Below are 21,832 nucleotides of genomic sequence, written 5' to 3'. Positions count from 1 at the left end.
AACTCGGCCCGTACGTCCAGCCTTAGATGAGTGTATGTATATATGTGTATGTATAGATGCACGGGCGTGGCTTGCCTGGCTGCCTCCCAGCCACGCGCTGCGCTGCCGCCGGCCGCGGCGTTTCCCGGCCGGCTGGCCACGCCCGAAAACAGGTTCAGCTGATCGAGGTTGCTATGGATAAGCTTGCACCACAGATTAATTAGCGTATCTGGTAGCTTCGTACAGGACTACCAGATCGATCGAGGATCAACCAGGCCAGCTTATGCTTTGCTGCTACGTGCGCCTTTTGCTTAATCCAACAGGTTCAGCTGTTCGATGTTGATTTGGGTAATCTTACACATCAAATTAATTAGCTCATCTAGCTAGCTTAGTACAGGAGCACTAGATAAATCCATGGATCAATCAGGCCAGCTAGCTTACGCTTTGCTGCTATGCTCACGTTTGATAGGGTCAAAAGCACCTGCTAGCTGCGAACCGTTCACGAGCGTTCCATGCCGAGCCAGATCTTGCAAGTGCACCTTGCCGGAAAGTACATGGGGCGTCGACCATACGCAAACTGAGCGTGCGTGAGCAAGGATGGCATATAGGAGAATCAGTTCGTCTACTCCAGGTATAGCTCGCATCCTACTTCTATTATTTTGGTTTGCATCTAGCCATTTAGTAATTGACAAGTTTGACGTGCAGTTTTCACTACATAGTTGGTTTTCCTGTCTATGGTAAAGGTGGAGGTGATTTGGCGGTTGTAGCGCCGGTGGAGGTGGATCAAATAAATAAATAAAGATTCAGACGAAAAGGCTAACTAAGGCTAGGATTATTTTTTCCAATGATGCTTTATTATTTATAAGGTTTAAGTATTACACCCGGCCTATGCATAGCTGAGATGCACACAGCCGTTCCAATCCACTGACACGTTTTACATAAAAGAAAAACTGAGGCTCTCTACAATTAATCATGATCGACACTGTAAGAGCACCTAAGGCGATGGCGGGCCAATCCGTAGATTATGTGGGCGGATCAACTTTAGGGCAAAATTTGGGTCGCGAGTTGACGTTTTTCGTCTAAAGTTGATTTTGGTCCTGCCCCGTAGCAACGCACGGGCAAGTTTCCTAGTATATATATATAATCTATACCTAATAATAAAGTACGAAGTGTTTCCGCGGTTTGATCCGTTCGTCCGTCCCAAGATATCTATGGTTTGTTCGTCCGTCCCCGCCCGTTCCTTCCTATACACGTTTTTTTTCCTAACGTGGCACAATCCAGTCTATGTGGCTAGCTAGCAACCGAGTACAACTCAACTAAGGTTAGAGTTCAGGATAGGTACGTCAATGCAAATCTGTGTATAAGTAGACAACGTACGACGAGGGAGTTGTCCCGCAGATCTCGGTTTCCATGATCGATTTCTGTTAGCAAGAATCAGGTGGTGATGTCGACGGGCTCAAGTGTCCAGCAAGCATAGGTGGCGGACGCCGCTGGCGACGCCGAGATTTGAGGCAAGGGCTGCTGGCTGCGTGGGAAGCGGCGGCGAGGTCAATGGCCGCGGTGAGCGCAGCAATGCCAGCAACGAGCACATACAAGATCTAAATTGTGTTGAAGTCAAAAACCACACTACAAATTCTTCACGGCTTGGCTCTTGCCGCATAATCGCACAATCCTGTGGAGCAGCGCCGCGATCTGCGCGGCGTAGCTGTCTTTACAGGCCATACCGCCACACAACCTGGTGTAGCTCTCTCACGCGAGCCACTTCCTCCGCCCTGCGACGGGAGCGGACTAGATGAGACAGCATCGCCGCAGAGGGATGTCGCCCTAGAGGACCCGTGGCGGATTGTGTCATATGCACTACGGAGTTCGACGTCGGGGACTTTTCACGCCTTGCTGCGGCGATGCTGGCACGCGTTCCACAATGATTGCATCGACAAGTAGCTATGCTTGCACTCCTCCTGCGAGCTCTCTGCCGCTTAGCAGTCGACGCCATGCAGCACCCTGTGTCCGGTCCGGACTCCGGAGTCCATGCATAAATATGCAAGGATCTATCGTGCGGCAACTATCAAATCAATGAAGTATTTCACTATCTCGTGATGTAGTAGTCGGAGGCGGCCGACAAGTTCTTCTCAGGCGGCCGACGAGTTCTTCTCATTCTAGGCAGCGGCGGCGTGCGCCAAGCAGGCTGACGGCATGGAGTTCATGTTCTCATGGCGACCAGGACGTCTGACTGGCTGGACGGTGGTGCCGCTTTCGAAGGTCATTGTTTCGTCAGGTGGGTGTCCAGCTTCGGCTAGGCAGGAACCGACGACTTCTTCATGGCGGGTTGCGGTGGCGTGCCTCGACGTGTGCATCGGCGTGTGTCGATCTATCGATAATGGATCTGTACGGTCTCGCTTAGATGGCGTCCAACTGATCCTCAAGGAACCCGCTGCCCCTGTCTCCGATGTCGAGACTAATGGAGAACGACCCTCGGCGGCCGTCACCAAAGCAGCCCCATGCTGGTGCCAGCTTGGGCCACGGCCGGCGCCGACTTGAAGAAGCGGCCCTCGTGTGGCTGTCACGAAGGCAGCCCGAAGACTGCGCCAGACTAGGCAGCCGCTGCCCCGATGGAAGCAAGCAAGGTGGATCTGCAGATACTCGGCGTCCGCTGAAGAATTTTCTTGTCGACTGTACCGACGAGGGGGTCTGCTTTTGGAGGCCGAACCGAGCTTTGGCCTCACCACAACGTACTGGAAACAAGGAGGACACCGAGGCGCAGAACGCAACGTGGTTGGAGCAGATACTGCTATTCTCCCTCCCGCTCAGAATTTGAGCAAGGAGGATACATAGGTTGAAGCCAATGGATTGTTTAGTCCCCGGTGCAATAATTTGGTGTTCAAGTGACATAAGTCCTTCTATGTGCGACAAATTAGAGAGGAGCTTCATGAGATTCAGGCTGACGCAATGTGATATAGTTGCTGCTGAATTGGTTTGCCCTCTGTGTATACCTTTGCATGAATTTAAATAAATCAAGATGATTACAGTCGCGTGATATGTACAATTACATTTGGTTATCTATCTTTTCAGCTTTGGTTCTTTCATGCGTGTTTCTTTCTGACGACCAGGATTGCTATGGTGATGTTAAGTCCAACAATAACCTGCGCAATAAGACTGCTTTCAAGGTTTGGTGGCCTCTAATGTTGATATTTTTTCTGTTTATCTTAGTTTGTCAGGAGTTCAAGACCGAAGAATATGGAGTAAATAAATAAATCCAATTCATCGTGTGGAATCAGGTTCCTTGAACTTTTATGGAAAATGGAGGTTGGAATATATTGTGCAAATCTGCTTATTTATGGTGATTCACATCCAAATTGTAAAATAAAATTGTAAACTTGACATTTAACAAGCAGTTTTTTGAAAGTCTTACATAATAATTGTTCTTAACTCGGCTCAGGCCTCAACCGATAGAAAGCGGTAGACCAATCTTTAGCCTACTGAATGTTGCTCGATTGCAAGAAAAAAAATGATTATCCTTTCTCCTTGGTTTCACTTACCTGAGCTTCCGCAATGCACCGCCACCTTCCAACAGTGTACAACTTCTACCTCTCGTCGATATTTTTTGACCAAAATTTTATTTTGTAACTCCCGTTGCAACGCACGGGCAATTTTTCTATAATAATAAAAGCAATATGGCTTCTTGACGAGAGGTAACCTCGGCAATGTCCATGGTTCATGGACTCGGGTTTCAGGGAAAGAGGTGCGCTGGTAATTTCGTCGGCTTATCAGACAAACGAGAAGGTCCGGTGTTGTTGATGAAAGAACACAAAGTCGTTGGATTACTTGAATCGATCTAGGGTTACAGCGATTATGCTATGAGTTGATCTGAGTTCTCTCCCCGTTGGCTCCGCCCAGCCTTTATATGCGAGGTCGGGTCTCAGAGTCCAATACGGGTCGGTTACAAATACAAAGATGGGCCTATGCTAATGTCGGCTACTTGATGGGCCATAACTTGCTCTTTACGTCTGGTTTCTGGGCTCCGGGTGCTTCCGAGTCCTCTACCTCATTATGGGCCTTACGGGCTCCTTCCTGGATCTATACCAGGGACACCAATCGTGCGGACCCGATAAGTCATCCCCATGTCAGTAGCCCTCGAGACGCTACTCGAGCCGCAGACTCAGGTTGAGTCTCCAAGCCTTGATTCATTCATCTACAAGACGAATCCGATGTTTTGTTCGAGTAAACAATTTATTAGCTTGATAGATATCTTTGCCATGCAGATATTGGTATAACGAGTATGGTGCATCGGACGGATCTGGAACCACATTGGTAGAAAAAGGGGCTTTAGTCCCGGTTCGCAACTGCCATTAGTCGCGGTTGCGCAACCGGGACTAGATAAGCGCGACTAAAGGCTCCCCCCTTTAGTCGCGGTTGCTTACGAACCGCGACTAAAGGCCCGTCCACGTGGCCACCAGGCGTCCGTCGGGGCGGAGGACCTTTAGTCGCGGTTCGCCTGGCCAACCGCGACTAAAGGCCTCCACGGGTTTAGGGTTTTAGCCCCCCTCCCCCCCTAAATCTGGTTTCTTTTTAGTGTTTTATTTCTTTTATATTTTATTTTGTGTTTTATTTTAATTTTGAAGAAGTTTCAGTACATATATTCTACGCTACTATATACATGCATATGAATATATAATTTCAAACAAGTTTGAAATTAGAACCAACAAGAATTCAAGAGGAATATACAATATATATTCAATCTCGGATGACCATATACAATTTCGAACAAGTTTCCATACACAATTTACTGCATCAGAAGTTCTACGTCCTCTACATAGTGTTCTCCTTTAGGATGGAGGACTTCCCTCATCAAAAATCCTGCTAGTTCCTCTTGAATTGGTCGGAAGCGAGCTTCTGGACTAAGCGTCTTTCGGAAGTTATTCCTCTTGACGTTGTTATCCGACGGCCTCCGCTCAGAGGTGTGTCTCCGGATGAACTCACAAACATAGTATCCACATAGATTGGTCCCCGGTGGCTGAATATCCACATTAAGTAACCTTCTAAATTCTAGCTCTTTTTTGAATTCACCGACCATTTGATCTGAGAACCGTCTCCAAACCCTACAGGGCAAAGAAAATTAAATGAACAGGGAGTTATTAGTTACTTCATATTAGAAAATGAACGAAAGAGGCTGATCGATATAGAGCGCAAATGATTGAAAATAATTACCTTTGCAGCATATTTCTCATGTCGACCCAAAGTTTTGGATCCATATTCAGAGAGTCCATGATGAGAACTCTGGAGGTGTGAAATTCAATTATGAGCAGAATCCAGTGGAACCTGCGGACACAATACATGCACAGTCATGCATAACTCATCGATTAGACATACCATGCATGGAGTAAACAGCAAAGAATGTGCTCAAGACAGAAACACTCACCCAAAATGGTAAGGAAATAGAATTTGATTTTTGAGTTGCTGCTTTGTAAGAAACTCGTACAGGTCTTGCTCCACGTCGCGGGGGTGTCTTTCTAACACATATCCATTAACGATATGTGGGTCAATGAACCCAACATCATGGATGTTCATTTTTCTGCATTCCCCAATCTTCATTCTGCATAATAGCGTACACAACAATATAGTTAGGACAATATATATAGTGCAGGCAATGAACAAGATGAGGTAGAAATAAATCACTTACAGAACGTAGCAACTGATGATAGATTTGTCGAGCTCGCGCAGATTGAACAGCTGGAACAATTCACTCATATGAACTGTTACATAGTAATGTTTGAAGTGATGCTCATGTCTAACTTCCGCATAAATATATTCTTTGCCGGCGTTATTTTTTATGTAACCCTTGTACCAACGTAGCAGATTTTGCATTTGTGCTGGTAGATCCTCTTCCTGCGCAGGCTCGACGAGAGGCCCATTCGGCACATATGTAATTGCTAACTCACTCATTGGCGCCTCCTCAAGGCCTAACACTGCACGAAGAGTCATACCGATCTCGGCCGCTTTTTCTCTGGCACCCGTTACAGTCATTCCCTGTGCTGCCGCAGCTTCTATGATAGCGGGGTCCATTAGTTCAGCATCCGGACCAGCGGCTTTCACTATGAGCGGGGGGATCGATTGTTTATTTTGTTCCCCGAGTTGGGCAACTTGTTTCCCGCTTTTTTTACTTTCTTCTTTCTCCTCCTCCAAGGCTTTCTTCCTCTTTTCCGCCAAGTCTTTCTTCTTCTTCAATATGAGTGCTTGCCTACGAAGTTCACGTCCATAGTCGTCAGGCATATTCTTCTCGGCTTGGGACGGTGTGCTAAAAAATGACTTAGCCCACTTCTTTTCCTTCTCAGTAAATACTGGCTTGGGCTCAGGCTCTTTTTTCTCCTTCATATCCGCCTTCCATTTCTCATACTGAGTAGCCGCGGCCAATTTGTTTTCATCTTCACTAAGTTCCCAAGGCCTTGGGAGGAGAGGCTTCAGTGATGGCTCCGGTACCTTAGTGGTCTTAGGTACATAAGGGTCCGGGTTAATAGTCCAGGACTGCTTCTGCTTCTTCGCCGGAGGTGGATTGGGGGGCGGCGTACACGCCGGAGGCGGACTGGGGGGCGGCGTCTGCTTACCCGCCGGAGGTGGATTGGGGGGCGGCGTCGGCTGACGTGAAGGAGGTGTAGGTGAACCACCACCACCACCACCGCCACCACCACCACCACCGGAGGGGGGTGGACTTGTTAGCCTTGGTGCCTCGCCTGGAAACACTATGTACTTCTTTTTCCATAGAATGAACTGGCGCTTGAGATCTCCAAGTCTTCTCTCCCCTTCGGGTGTAGCAATGTCAATCTCCAGCTCCTCAAACCCTTGGACTATTTCATCCACCGTGACACGAGCATAGCCATCTTCAATGGGGTTATTGTGGTGGAGTGCTCCAGGTGTACAGGGTAAAGCACTGCCGCTAGCTACCTTCGTGGAACATATGCCCCCCATTGGAAAATGCAGATCACATTCTTTCATCTCCTTTACATCATCCACGGGGTAGTGAGGCTCCGGTGCACGAATCTCGATCGTCGGTGCATTAGCACCAGCCGAGGTAGCACCAGCCGGGGCCAGCAAGGGTGCATTAGCACCAGGCGGGGCTTCCATGGAAGCCACACTGCTTCTCCGCTGCTGGCTACCGAGATCTTCATGCGGCCCTGCAGCAGCCGATCTTTCTTTTGCTAGATCATACACCATCCGCTTCAGGTCATGGATTTCCGATGCCAACTTTCCCATAAAATCTGCATCCCGATCCGTCTTTCTCTTACGGCTTCTGTAACCGTACGGGTCATTGTCCTGGGAAAACCCGACGGACCACGGAATGGAGCCTTTGCCTCGTACACGTCCACCATGTTCAGGATTCCCGAGGGCTTTTGTCAGCGCGTCATTCTCTCTATTGAACTTGATCTTCCCCTCTTGAGCATCCCTCATTGCGTCAATAAGGGCTTGGGTGGGTTTAAACGCTTTCTTCCGGTGAACACACACCCCTGTCTCCGGGTCTAGCGATCCCCCATGCCCGTACCACCAGCTTTTGGCCCTTGGGTCCCATCCCTCTGCACCTAGAGGGATTCCTCGCGCCCTCAGGTCGTTCTCCATCTTCTCCCACTTAGGCTCCGAAAGGCGATACCCTCCTGGCCCCATAATATGATTGTACTCTTTCTTAGCCGCATTTTCCTTATTTTTTTCCGATGTTTCAATGAAATGCTCCGATTTCTTTTGCCTCACAAATTCTGGCCAATCATCTTTCTGTTTCTCATATTGTCCTTTGAAATCCGGAGTCTTGTTCTTGTTGACATAGTCACGGGCTAGATTGTGCTTGAATTTCCGGAATGCGTCGGCCATCTTATGATGAGCGAACTGTTTGACTAGCCTCCTCCTCTCACGTCCATCCGGAATCTCGTTACCGAATTCATCGACTTTGTTGTATTCCGGAGGTAGAACGAAATGTTCCATAAGCTTTCTCCAGCAATCTTTTTTTGTTCTCTTGTCGACAAAACTGAAACCAAGACGTGCCTTCTTTGGCTCATTCCATTCCTGGACGGTGATCGGGACGTTGTCTCTAACAACGGCTCCGCATTGGTTGATAAACTTGGTGGAGTGCTTTTGGGGCTCCAGCGGCTTGCCGGTTGCACTGACAACCTCGATGGTATATGTTTCTCCTTGTTTCATCATCTTGGTTGCGCCACGCTTTGACGCCGTACTCGATTGTTTCGACGATCCGGCCGAGGGCTAAAATAAGAAAGAGAGTCGCGCGCGTTAGTACACATATTTATTCAAATCAGTAAGTGTGTATCACCAGAGGCTCAATGTATATATATACCTCGCCGGAGGTGGTTGCTACTTGCAATTGAAGATCGTCGTTTATCGACGGTTGACCTCCATCGACAATGTTCGTTCCTTCGTCATCACCTCGCTGACGACCTTCATCTTCACCGTCAAGGTTCAGATAAGAAGAAATATCCTCTTCTTCATCTTGTTCGGTCGGCACATAAGGAACACCGCCCTTTATGATGTCCATTATATGTTCTTCAGCATCCGAATCATAGTTGTCCATAATCGGGTCAGCTCTATCGTCCGCCATATGTCAGTCCTGAAAACATGTAGTAAAAACTAATTAATTAAGTAAACAAGGGGGCGGTCGGCGTGTTCGAGGAAGAAGATGAAGTGAACCGCGCGGGCGCGCGAAGTTTTATAGGCATTGAGCTTTAGTCACGGTTGGGGACACCAACCGCGGCGAAAGGGGGGCGGTGGCGGTGCCGAGGACAACACACATAGGGGCCTCCCTCGCCGCCCCCTCTCGATCCAAAAAAAAAACACCGCGCGTATACGGAGGGGGCGACGAGGGGGCGCGGCGCACAAAGTTCTGCGCCGCCCCCTCGCCGCCCCATCCATATACGCGCGGTGGTTAATTAAGTCAAAAAATTTAAGTCAAAATTTTTAAGTCAAATGTTAGTTAAGTTAACTCTCATAGTTGAAATATATTTTTTTTATTTATTTTTTCTTCTAAATTAAAAAAAAGATAGAGATTTTCTAAATTATTGTTAATTAAGTCAAAAAATTTAAGTCAAATTTTAGTTAAGTCAAATTTTAGTTAAGTCAAATTTTTTAAGTCAAAATTTTTAAGTCAAATGTTAGTTAAGTTAACTCTCATAGTTGAAATATAGTTCTTTTTTTTATTTATTTTTTCTTCTAAATTAAAAAAAAGATAGAGATTTTCTAAATTATTGTTAATTAAGTCAAAAAATTTAAGTCAAATTTTAGTTAAGTCAAATTTTAGTTAAGATAATTTTTTAAGTCAAAATTTTGTTAAGTCAAAATTTTTTAAGTCAAAATTTTAGTTAAGTTAATTTTTTAAGTCAAAATTTTAGTTAAGCTAAATTATTGTTAAATTAAATTTTTTGTTAAGTTAATTTTAGTTAAGCTAAATTATTGTTAAGTTAAAATTAAAAAGAACAAAAAAAAACAAAAAAAAGTGTAATTAAATTTGTAACTCCGTTTTTTTTAGTTTTTTGAGTTTGTAACTAAGTTTTTTTGTTACACTTTAATTACACTTTAATTATCAAGTTTTAATTTTTTTTTGTTAAGTTAAAAAAAAATAAGAGAGAGGCAGGGGCGCCGTGCTGTGGCGGGTGGGCGGCGGCGGAGGTGTGCGGCGGCGGCGGAGGTGTGTGGCGGCACGCGCGTGGTGTGCGGCGGAGTGTGGTGTGCGGCGCAGGGAGGCGGCCGCGGAGAGGCGTTGCCGCGCACCCGCGCTCAGAGACGACGTACGGGGCCCGGCGGAGCGGTCTTCGCGGCGGCGGCGGCGGCGGTCGTCGTGCGTCGATGGCGGCGGGCGAGGGCGGCGGCGTGGGTGCGGTCGTCGGCGTCGAGGAGGCGTCGAGAGGAGGCGTCGAGAGGCAGCGTCTCAGTACACAGCGGTTTTCGGCGGAGGAAGAAGAACTGGCGCGGCCGTTCGCGCCGCGAGCTTTTATAGGGAGGCGCCACACCAACCGTGACTAAAGGTATTTTCGCCCGAATTCCGTTCCCGCGGAAATAACCTTTTGTCGAGATTTGCCAGGCCAACCGCGACCAAAGATCTTTTTCCAAAAAAAAAATTCATTTCTAAATGTTAAAAATACAAATAATATATCAAAAAATTCAGAAAAATAAAACTAATTCATTTCTAAATGTTAAAAATACAAATAATATATCAAAAAATTCAGAAAAATAAAACTAATTCATTTCTAAATGTTAAAAATACAAATAATATATCAAAAAATTCAGAAAAATAAAACTAATTCATTTCAAAATCTTAAAAATACAAATTATATATCAAAAATTCAGAAAAATAAAACTAATTCATTTCTAAATGTTAAAAATACAAATAATATATCCAAAAATTTCAGAAAAATAAAACTAATTCATTTCAAAATCTTAAAAATACAAATAATATATCAAAAAATTCACAAAAAATAAAACAAATTCATTTCAAAATCTTAAAAATACAAATAATATTTCAAAAATTCAGAAAAATAAAACTAATTCATTTCAAAATCTTAAAAATACAAATAATATATCAAAAAATTCAAAAAAAAACTAATTCTTTTCAAAATCTTAAAAATACAAATAATATATCAAAAAATTTAGAAAACTAAAACTAATTCATTTCAAAATCTTAAAAATATAAATAATATATCAAAAAGTTAAGAAAAATAAAACTAATTCAATTCAAAATGTTAAAAATACAAATAATATATCAAAAAAATCAGAAAAATCCAACTAATTCATTTCAAAATGTAAAAAATACAAATAATATATCAAAAAAATCAGAAAAATCCAATTTCTTCCCTCATCTGTCTTCCCGCCCCCCGCTTCCCACAAGTTCTTCCCGGCCGCCTCTGTCTTCCCACAAGTTCTTCCCGGCCCGTCTTCCCGCCAGTTCTTTCCCGCCTATGTCTTCCCGCCATTTCTTCAAGCCTCTGTCTTCCCGCCTCTGTCTTTCATGGGCTTGCAGGAAAAAATTCCGAGGCGCAACTTCCGAAGATGCCGTAGGGCGTGTAAACCAACGACATCTTCGAGAAGCTGCGCCACGGGAGATTTTCCAACCCTTAACTCCATCCATGGGGATGAAACTCTCCCTACCTGATAGGTTGGCTTGTTGGTCTGCTTGCCAAGGCGTATCGATGCTCCTTTGTCTTGTTCCTCCGACAGGGTGTCGTGCGCTACATGCTTTATCTCATCGAGCAGTGCGTCCACCCACGCGTCCTTATCCCACCGACAGTTTTCTTAGATGACACAAAAACCACCTTTAGTCCCGGTTGCACCCACCAACCGGGACTAAAGCTTACCCAGACATCCTTATCCCACCGACAATTTTATTAGATGATACAAAACCACCTTTAGTCCCGGTTGCACCCACCATTTCTTCCCGCCTCTTTCTTCCCGCCTCTTTCTTCCCGCCTCTTTCTTCCCGCCTCCTGTCTTCCCGCTCCCATTTTTCCCGCCATTTCTCACTACATATATGTAGCCCGGCTTGGCCAGCATTATCACATCTCTACAATCTCTCATCACTCTCTCATGGCTTCCACCGTACCCACTCTAACCTACCAGTAGGTGGAGGAGCTTTGCGCCTCGAACTACCCTTGCCCACCGGGCTACCGCGTCCCCGCCGGCTGGAGCCTAAGCGCCGGAGGCGTGCCGGTCCCTCCCGTCCCTCAGGGTACTGCGCGCCGGGCGGCCATCACGAACCACTACTACCTCGACCTCACACCGGAGCAGCGGATGAATCCCCGCTGGCATCCCGATAACCAGCATACTTGGGACGCCTTCTTCATCAATCGGCGTGACAGGGCGCTCGCCAGGTATGAGGAGGATGGTCTGCCTCCTGGGAACTTCCACGAGGCCGGCCGTCGGCTATGGTGGTACGGCCGGACTCTACAGAGCATCCTGGACTACATCACGGCCGGCGATATCCCCCGCCTGCGCTACCCTCAGTTCGAGCCACGAGCGCCGCCCGACGACAGCGACGACGATGGCAGCGACGACGACGGCGGCAACTTAGAAGGCGACGACTACCAGTACAACGGCGGCGACTATGAAGACTACGAGTATGCATATTATACGCCTAGGCAGGAGTATGACTAAGTCACTCCAAATTTCATGTATCATCAGTGGTATCTCGAATCAATCGAATCATTCGAAAATGGACACCCAACACATCACAGATAATATAATTCACATGATCCATTCAACAAAGTTTGGTACAATAAATTATTACACATCATTTCTTCCCTTGTGTCCCTGCTTGCTTACGATTGTGCCGTATCCATGGAGCATCCTCATCATTTAACTTAATGCTTGGGTCGGTGTTCACTTTGAAGGGCGGAATTTCACCAAACATATTACAATTCTTCTGACATGTCTGTCTTGTCCTCCACTCCCACGATGTTTCTTTTCCCTGAAAGAACAATGTGGCGCTTTGGATCATCGCATGATATACTGATCGTTTTATTATTCCCTTTATATTCGACGAGAATCCAGACGGGACCTTCATACTGCTCAGGCATTCAAAAAAGATGACCTTCTCTTCTTTGGTCAGAGCGTAGCTGGCACGACCTTGAAACCATTCCGGATGCCGGTCATCAGGGTCTTTCAAACGTTGCTGGTCCTGCCGTGCTTCCTTTGTATCATTTGTCTTCCCATACACTCCCAAGAAGCTTAGCAGGTTCACGCAAATATTCTTCGTAACATGCATCACGTCGATTGCAGAGCGGACATCTAGGACTTTCCAATATTCTAGCTCCCAAAATATAGATTTCTTCTTCCACATGGGTGCGTGCCCGTCAGCTCCCTGCGGAACTGATTGTCCGCCAGGACCCTTTCCAAAGATGACTTTCAAATCCTTGACCATATCAAATACCTCCGCACCAGTACGTTCCGCAGGCTTCGGCCGGTGATCTGCCTTGCCGTTGAAATGCTTGCCTTTCTTTCTTACGTTATGATGTCGGTGAAGAAATCGACGATGCCCCAGGTACACGTTCTTCTTACAATTTGGCAAATACACACTTTCAGTCTCATGTAAGCAGTGCGTGCATGCATTGTATCCCTTATTTGTCTATCCCGATAGGTTACTAAGAGCAGGCCAATCGTTGATGGTTACAAAAAGCAACGCTCGTAGGTCAAATTCCTCTTCTTTGTGCTCATCCCACACACGTACACCAGGTCAGCCCCACAACTGTAAAAGTTCATCAACTAATGGCCTTAGGTACACATCGATGTCGTTGCCGGGTTGCTTCGGACCTTGGATGAGCACTGGCATCATAATGAACTTCCGCTTCATGCACAACCAAGGAGGAAGGTTGTAGATGCATAGAGTCACGGGCCAGGTGCTATGGCTGGAGCTCTGCTCGCCAAAAGGATTCATGCCATCTGTACTTAGACCAAATCTTATGTTCCTTGCGTCAGCTGCAAAATCTTTGAACTCTCTGTCGATCTTTCTCCATTGCGTTCCATCTACGGGGTGTCTCAACTCCCCGTCCGACTTACGGTCCTCTTTGTGCCATCGCAACAACTTGGCATGCTCTTTGTTCCTGAACAGACGTTTCAACCGTGGTATTATAGGAGCATACCACATCACCTTGGCGGGAACCCTCTTCCTGGGTTTCTCGCCCTCAACATCATCACCAGGGTCATCGCCTCTCATCTTATAACGCAATGCAGTGCATACCGGGCATTCATTCAAATTCTCGTATTCACCGCGGTAGAGGATGCAGTCGTTAATGCATGCATGTATCTTCAGAACCTCTAAACCTAGAGGGCAGACAACCTTCTTTGCTTCGTACGTACTGGCGGGCAACTCGTTATTCTTTGGAAATATATTCTTCATCATTTTCAGCAAATTTTCAAATCCCGAGTCAGATAGACCTTCCTGTGCCTTCCATTTCAGCAAATCCAGTGTGCAGCCTAGCTTTTAGACCATTATCGCATCCGGGGTACAGCGACTTTTTGTGATCCTCTAACATGCGATCCAAATTCTTCCTCTCCTTTTCAGTTTCGCAGCCTCTCCGTGCATCAGCAATGGTCCGACCAAGATCATCAGCGGGCTCGTCACGTGCCTCTTCTTCACCTTCCCCTTCACCTTCCCCTTCACCTTCCCCACCTTCAGCATCCTCCATGAAAGTATCACCGAAATGATCAAGATAGTTGTCATCGATGAAATCATCCCCTTCTTCATCTTCTTCCATTATAACCCCTCTTTCTCCATGGTTGGTCCAACAATTATAGCTTGGCATGAAACCCTGCCGAAGCAGGTGCAGGTGAACGTCTCTTGAGGAAGAGTAACTCTTCTGATTCTTACAGCCAACACATGGACAGATAACAAAACCCCCCTGCTTGTTCGCATTAGCCACTACGAGGAAATCTTTCAAACCCGTAATGAACTCGCCGGAGAGTCGGTTACCGTACATCCATTGCCGATTCATCTGCATTATTATTATATAAATTATATAATTAACCATCATGCATTTGTTAAACTAACTAGCTACAAATAATAGAAATTAAACAATGAACTACACACATGCATATTTTATCAATGACACATGAAAGGTTCAAGTTGCTAACCGTGATCGAGGAGAAAAAATAAATGAGAAAGCTCAAGTGTGGCTCGGACACTTCATATCATATTTGTTTCATGCTCTCGGGCATTTCATCGAACACATTGTGTGCATAAGAGGAACCAAAAGCAAACCCACCACCCCTTGTGAAGATTGTGAAGAGAAATGGCACCAAATGGCTAAGTGATGTGAGCTGAGCTGCCTTTTATAGGGATGGGCCTTTAGTCCCGGTTGGCCTGGCCAACCGCGACTAAAGGCCTTCGGGCCAGGCCTGAGGACCTTTAGTCGCGGTTGGCCTGGCCAACCGCGACTAAAGCTCCCAGCTGGCCACCGAGCGCGCTGGGCCTAGGTCTTTAGTCGCGGTTCGCCTCCCGAACCGCGACTAAAGACCCCTTTAGTCGCGGTTCCTATATTTTGGGGACTAATGTGGGTGGACGGAAGCCACTTTTTCTACTAGTGCCAGTTAATTAATCTTGGGCAAAAACATCGTGAACCTACTCAAACTCAAGTTCCCGGACTCGAATCTAGCATATGCTGGCGTAATTCAGCTCCAGCCGCGGAGGTCTTATCGAGTTCTGAATTTCAGTTTTGTATTTCGGGTACCCAACGCGTCCGTCGGGATTTTTCATCATATCATGGATATGGAAATTTCCCTGCAGAGCGCAGCTTGTGCGAGTGCCGGGCCTCACAGGATAGATCCTGGGGTCTTATCTTCATGTTTACAAACACATCATTCAGACATGTTCTCGCGGTGGACGCGGTCTGAGAATTCGAAGTTTATATCGACTGCCTTGTTTGGCTGATGCAATAGCTGAAGTTGTCGGGTTCTTGTTTGCCTGATGTTGGCATTTTCGTCCGGTGCGCGATCCACGCTCCCGATGGGAGTAATTGATGAGCCTATGTTCGGGTGCATGCGACCGATCATAGGCACGAAGTTATTTCTTCTGTATCTCTTTTGTCGAGTTCCTTCTCAGAATTTTCTTTCCATCGGGTGCGCGACCAGCGCTCCCGATGGGAGTAGCCCCCGAGTCTATGTTCGGGTACTTGTAGCTGAGCATAGACTCAAAGACTTTATGCATCCGAGTATTTTATTCAACTCAGGTATCATTAACTTACCTTTTTGTATGAAGATTTCCTTTTATCGGGTGCGCGGCCAGCGCTCCCGATGGGAGTAGCCCCAGAGGCTATGGTCGGGTGCTTGCAACCGATCATAGGCGCAAATTTCTTCTTATATCCGATGATTTACTCGACTCAGGGCTTCTCTTCTGAAAAATGTTGATGTCTTTCTTGATTAAGCCGAAGTTTTTTTTCTTTCCGCTCATGATGTCAGTGATGACGATGATGGCATGCTCGACTCCTTCTGAAAAGATGCTGATTTGACGCATCACGCGTGGGCCTATGACGCATGCGGACCGACGCGTGAATGGTGCCCAAGCGGTTGATTCGACCGCACGACCGCGCGAAAATCGAGGCACGCAGTGGCGCGGCGTGCGGTTAATCTCCTCGATTCCCGCAGTGGTGGAGTTAATGGCCTGGCACTTTGTTATCTCTCTTCCATGTGGCCGCGCGGATGTGCTTTGCTCAAAACACCGCCAGCATCGAGCGGCTCCGCTTCGTCGCTTCATCGTTTATAAGTAGGTTGAGATTTCTACTGTGGTCACTTTCCCCTTTCCGCCAATTGCCATCTTCTTCTTCCTCGCGCACTGCTACCATTGCCTCCAAGAGCTTGTTCCTCTCTTCCGCTTCAATCCTCAAAGCAAGATCCTCCACCTTCCGTGATGGGGAAAACCAAGCGCGCAAGCTCCGCCACTGATGCTACTGCGGGGAAGGCGAAGGTTGAACAGAAGGCCAAGGTGTTATATCTTTACATATGTAAACTAGATTATTGACTCTAGTGCAAGTGGGAGACTGTTGGAGATATGCCCGAGAGGCAATAATAAAATAGTTATTGTTATATCTTAGTGTTCATGATAAATGTTTACACTCCATGCTATAATTGTATTAACCGGAAACATTGATACATGTGTGTTGTGTAAACAACCAGAGTCCCTAGTAAGCCTCTCATTTAACTAGCTTGTTGATTAATAGATGATCATGGTTTCCTGATCATGAACATCGGATGTTATTAATAACAAGATCATATCATTAGGTGAATGATGTGATGGACACACCCATAGTAAGCATAGCATAAGATCAAGTCATTAAGTTCAACTTGCTATAAGCTTTCGATACATAGTTACCTAAGTCCTTCGACCATGAGATCATGTAAATCACTTACACCGGAAGGATGCTTTGATTACATCAAACGCCACTGCGTAAATGGGTGGTTATAAAGATGGGATTAAGTATTCGGAAAGTGTGAGTTGAGGCATATGGATCAAGAGTGGGATTTGTCCATCCCGATGACGGATAGATATACTCTGGGCCCTCTCGGTGGAATGTCGTCTGATTAGCTTGCAAGCACGTGATTAAGATCACAAGAGATGACATACCACGGTACGAGTAAAGAGTACTTGTCGGTAACGTGGTTGAACTAGGTATGGAGATACCGGTGATCGAACCTCGGACAAGTAAAATATCGCGTGACAAAGGGAATCGGTATCGTATGTAAATGGTTCATTCGATCACTAAGTTATCGTTGAATGTGTGGGAGCCATTATGGATCTCCAGATCCCACTATTGGTTATTGGTCGGAGAGGAGTCTCGACCATGTCTGCATAGTTCACGAACCGTAGGGTGACACACTTAAGGTTTGATGTCGTTTTAAGTGGATATGGAATATGGAATGGAGTTCGAATGTTGTTCGGAGTCTCGGATGGGATCGAGGACATCACGAGGAGGTCCGGAATGGTCTGGAGAATAATATTCATATATAGGAAGTCACTTTCCAAGTTTGGAAAATGATCCGGTGCATTTATGGAAGGCGCTAGAATGTTCTAGAACCCTCCGGAAGAAATCACCATGGAAGGTGGAGTCCCGGAAGGACTCCACCAACCCTAACCAGCCAACCAAGTGGGAAGGTGGAGTCCATGGTGGACTCCACCTCCTTGGCCGGCCACATAACGGGGGAAAGGAAGCAGTCCTTGTCCCCCTAGGTTTCGTCCATATGGCAGTTTTTGAATTGGGGTCTTATTCAGATCTTTGGGCAAACCCTAGGGATTCCACCTATATAATGAAGGGGAGAGGGAGGGGGCTGAAAACACCTGGCCGCACCACCAAAGGGGCCCCCTGGCCGGCGCACCTAGCCACCCCCTCTCTCCCAAACCCTAGCTTCTCCCTCCTCCTTCTTCTCCCGCAGCGCTTACGGCGAAGCCCTCATGCTGTCGGGATTCCGAGGAGGATCTACTACATCCGCTGCCCGCTGGAACGGGGAGAAGGACGTCATCATCAACACCGAACGTGTGATCGAGTATGGAGGTGCTGCCCGATTGTGGCACCATCAAGATCTTCTACGCGCTTTTGAAAGCGGGAAGTGATCGACTATATCAACAACGAGATCTAATCTCGTAGGCTTTGGAAATCTTCGAGGGTTAGTCTCATCTTCATCTCGTTGCTACCATCTTCTTGATTGGATCTTGGCTTCTTATTCGTTCTTGCGGTAGGAAATTTTTTTGTTTTCTATGCTACGAATCCCATCAAGGAACCCTTCCAGGCCTCTACTCAATGGGTCCCTTACTTCAACTATTCCCTTATCAACTTGAATGTCTAGCAGAATCCAGTGGAAACTGCACATGTTTATATATATATACGTCATGAATTACACTTAACATCGAGCAAGAAAAATTGAATGTGTACAACAGATCAGTAAGACTCTCACCTGTAGTGGTAAGGAAACAGTATTGAATCATAGAAATGTTGCTCCGTTATAAACCTTAGTAGGTTTCCCCCCGTTTCTTCGTCTTTATCCCTTACCGTGTCATGATGTACTTTATCTGGGTCAACAAACCCAATATTGGTTATATTCTTTATTCTGCATTCATCGATCTTCAGTCTGCATAAGAGAGTACATAAGATATAGTGAGTATATGCAATGAACAGGAACAACTGAATGAACAGAAACTTATATGTAGTTAACAACTTACAAGCAATAGCAGCTCATGAGAGATTTGTTGAGGGAGTCTAAATTGAATAACTGACAGAGTTCGAAAATCTCAATATGGAGAACCTCCCTTCGGAAGTAATATGCATCTAGGATATTCGCCACGATGAATGTCGTGTTCTCCTTGCACACATCAAGGTACCACTGATGCAAATTCCGCATATGCGTTGGCAGTTGACGCAGCCGCTCTCTGCTGACCAAGTCAGCCCCGTAGACAAATTTAGGGGCTATATCAGCAATGGGTAGTGCACCATCTTGGGAACCCAGCAATTGCTCCACAGTACAGCCCATTTGAGCCGCTAGCTTCAGGGTTTCTTCCATATCGATACCACCATGTCCCTGGTACACCAAGGGAACATCTAACACTTTGAGGGGTGGGATCGATTGTTTGGTCTGTTCTCCGAGCTAGGGAACTTTCTTTCTTTTCGTGCTTGTTGTCGTCGCTTGCTTGGCCTTGAGGGGTGCACTCGATTGCTTCCCGGCTACACTTCTAGTTGATGATTTGCTCGTGCTAGCACTATCCTTCTCTTTGCTCTGCTCAATTACCCTCGCAAGTGTGCGTGTATAGTCATCCTTCTTCTCGTGTAAGTCATATTGCGATGGTGTGTTCAGAAAATCAAGAGCATATGCTTTTTGCTTCTCGGTGTATGGCGCTGGAGCTGGGGGTTTTTCCTTATGAAAATGTTCATACAGTTCCTTCTTTGCAACGGCCTCATTTTCCTCGATAGTAGGATCGTAAGGACGGGGGGAGGAACCTTTGGTACTTTTGGGAGGGGCGACAGCTTGCGGACAGGACTCTTGAAACGCTTCGCTTGGGTGCATGCCGATTCTTAGTGGGCGCAGGCGGCGGCGCTGGAGATGGAGATGGACTAGGGATGTGGTGGTCGTACCCATGGGGTGATGGTGGCGACATGTGACCAGTCGAAGGAGGTGATGGTGGCATGCGATCACTTGGAGGAGGTGATGGTGACCTGGGACGACTAGTAGGGGTACCCAGCCTGGAAGCTTGATGTTTTTCTTTTCCCAAAGAATGATTTCACCCAGTACGTCTCCGAGTGTATCCCGACCATCACCTCCAGGGATTACGAGCTGCAATGACTCCCACGACGGTACAATTGAATCCACCCCGACACGAGCATAGCCAGCTGGAATCTCATTGCCACGCCATAGTGCCGGCTCACCTTCTGGTCCTAATGCAGGTAAAACATAGCCGACCGCCACCTTAAGAGATACATTCCTGAACACCTCATGGAGATCACAAGGTGTTTGCTCCTTGATTCCATCCATGGGGTAGCCATGACCGCCATCTATCATCCGTGTACATTCAGGCGGGGCCTCCGAGTCAGCCACGCTGCTGCTTCGCCACTGAGATATGCCGGCGGTATTATCTGGCTCGCGCCGTCCTTTAAGTTCGTCAATCTCCCGCTGCTGCTGGTCAAGTCGGCTTTGGAACTTGGTCATCCGGTCATTCTGCACCTCCAGCTGGCGTTGTTTTGCTCTCGCTCGGCTTCTATAAGTCTCCGCGTTGTCCGGAAACCCAATCAACCACGGATAAATAGGGCCAAAGCCTCTTGTTCGTCCTCCCTTTTCAGGATTATCGAGGACAAGCGTCAGCAAGTCTTTCTCTCTATCGGGAACAAACTTCAATTTTCCCGATTTAATATCTGCCGTCACTTCAAGCCATTTTTCCCTGGGTATCTTAACCTTGCTGTCACTTTGAACAAGGTCCCCTGTCCGCATGTCATACTCACAGCCATGCGCAAGGAACCAATTTCGAGCCCTCAAGTCCTAGTTTTCTCGGATGGGTTCTGGAATGATCCCATTCCGCTGCATCTCAGCCTCTTGTGCGTCCCACTTAGGCATGGCTACTTGGTAGCCCCCTCGCCCCGTATGATGGTGATGTGTCTTTTCGCTTGCATTCTTCTTGTTTTTCTTTGACAATGCCACAGCATCCTCTGAGCTCTTGTACTTCACAAATGCATCCCAGTTATGCTCCTACTTCGATAGATAGCCTTCGAATTTTGGAGGCTTGTTGTCCTCCTTATAATTTGCCCATAACCGGTTCTTCCACGCCCGGAAAAGTTCCCCATCTTCTGAAGTGCCCACTTCTTCACTAGCTGCCTCTGCTTGTCCATCTCAGTCTGCGATCCCAATTCTGGCAAGGTGAAATGTGCCATGAGGTAGTCAAAAAGCTTGTCTTTGTACCTATCGGCAACCTCACTTTCGGGCACCTTCTTGCTCTTGTTCCATTCTCTAATAGTGATCGGGATGCGATCCCTAACCATAACTCCGCACTGATTTTTAAATGTCATTGCGGCTTGTGCGGGTTCCAGCGGTTGGCCTTTAGGTGATATACATGTAATTGTCCAGTGGTCATCTTTGCCAAACTTCTTTGCCGGGCCTCGTTTGTCCAACTTATTTTGGGAGGCCTAAGAGAATAAAAATTAACTAATTTATATACATGTACATATAGAATTCCATTAATAGATCTAGAGATCGTATACCTCGCCATCACCGGAGCCGTCGGCTTCTCCATCACCGGAGCCGTGGTCATCTCCATCACCGGAGTCGTGGTCTTCTCCATCAACGAAGAATTCATCTTGTCCATCACCGGAGCCGTCGGCTTCTCGGTCGCCTTCTAGATCGGCTTCGCGGATTATGTCCTCGACTATGTCTTCCTGTTCGAAGTCTCGATGGAATAATGGATCCATTATTTCTGCAAAATATTAAATCGATAAGTACATGTTCTAACCCTAACCAAACACTAACCAAACCCTAACCCTAACCAAACCCTAACCCTAAGCAAACACGTGAGGTAGATGATCTCAGCAATGCGTGCTCACGTGAGGAAGAGGGTGTTCGCGAGAGGGAGAGGGCGTCGGGTGTTCGCGAGAGGGAGAGGGCATCGGCGTCGGGTGTTTGCGAGAGGGAGAGGGCGTCGGCGTCGGGTGTTTGCGAGAGGGAGAGGGCGTCGACATCAGTTGTTTGCGAGAGGGAGAGGGCGTCGGCGTCGGTTGTTTGCGAGAGGGAGAGGGCATCAGCGTCAGGTGTTTGCGAGAGGGAGAGGGCGTCGGCGTCGGTTGTTTGCGAGAGGGAGAGGGTATCGGCGTCGGTTATTTGCGAGAGGGAGAGGGTATCGGCGATGGGTGTTTTG

At 46.9% G+C, this 21,832-nt stretch overlaps 2 long non-coding RNA genes across 3 annotated transcripts in view; one reads left to right on the top strand and one right to left on the bottom strand.

Annotated features, from left to right (window-relative positions):
- The window catches only part of LOC139835918 (uncharacterized), an 87,341-nt gene that overhangs the window by 11,069 nt on the left and 54,440 nt on the right, over positions 1 to 21,832 (bottom strand). The gene's annotated exons all lie outside the window — the stretch shown is intronic.
- On the top strand, positions 86 to 3,445 carry LOC127341188 (uncharacterized). 2 transcript variants are annotated; one of them, XR_007875324.2, is made up of 3 exons: positions 86 to 327; positions 449 to 610; positions 3,187 to 3,445. It is a non-coding gene; the product is annotated as an uncharacterized lncRNA (long non-coding RNA). The 2 variants fall into 2 exon arrangements; XR_011754004.1 differs by lacking the exon at positions 3,187 to 3,445 and adding an exon at positions 685 to 3,179.

Source organism: Lolium perenne, chromosome 1, assembly GCF_019359855.2.
Source record: "Lolium perenne isolate Kyuss_39 chromosome 1, Kyuss_2.0, whole genome shotgun sequence".
Lineage (NCBI taxonomy): Eukaryota > Viridiplantae > Streptophyta > Magnoliopsida > Poales > Poaceae > Lolium > Lolium perenne.
Note: the sequence above shows the minus strand (reverse complement) of the source record. Positions and strands in the feature narration are given on the sequence as shown.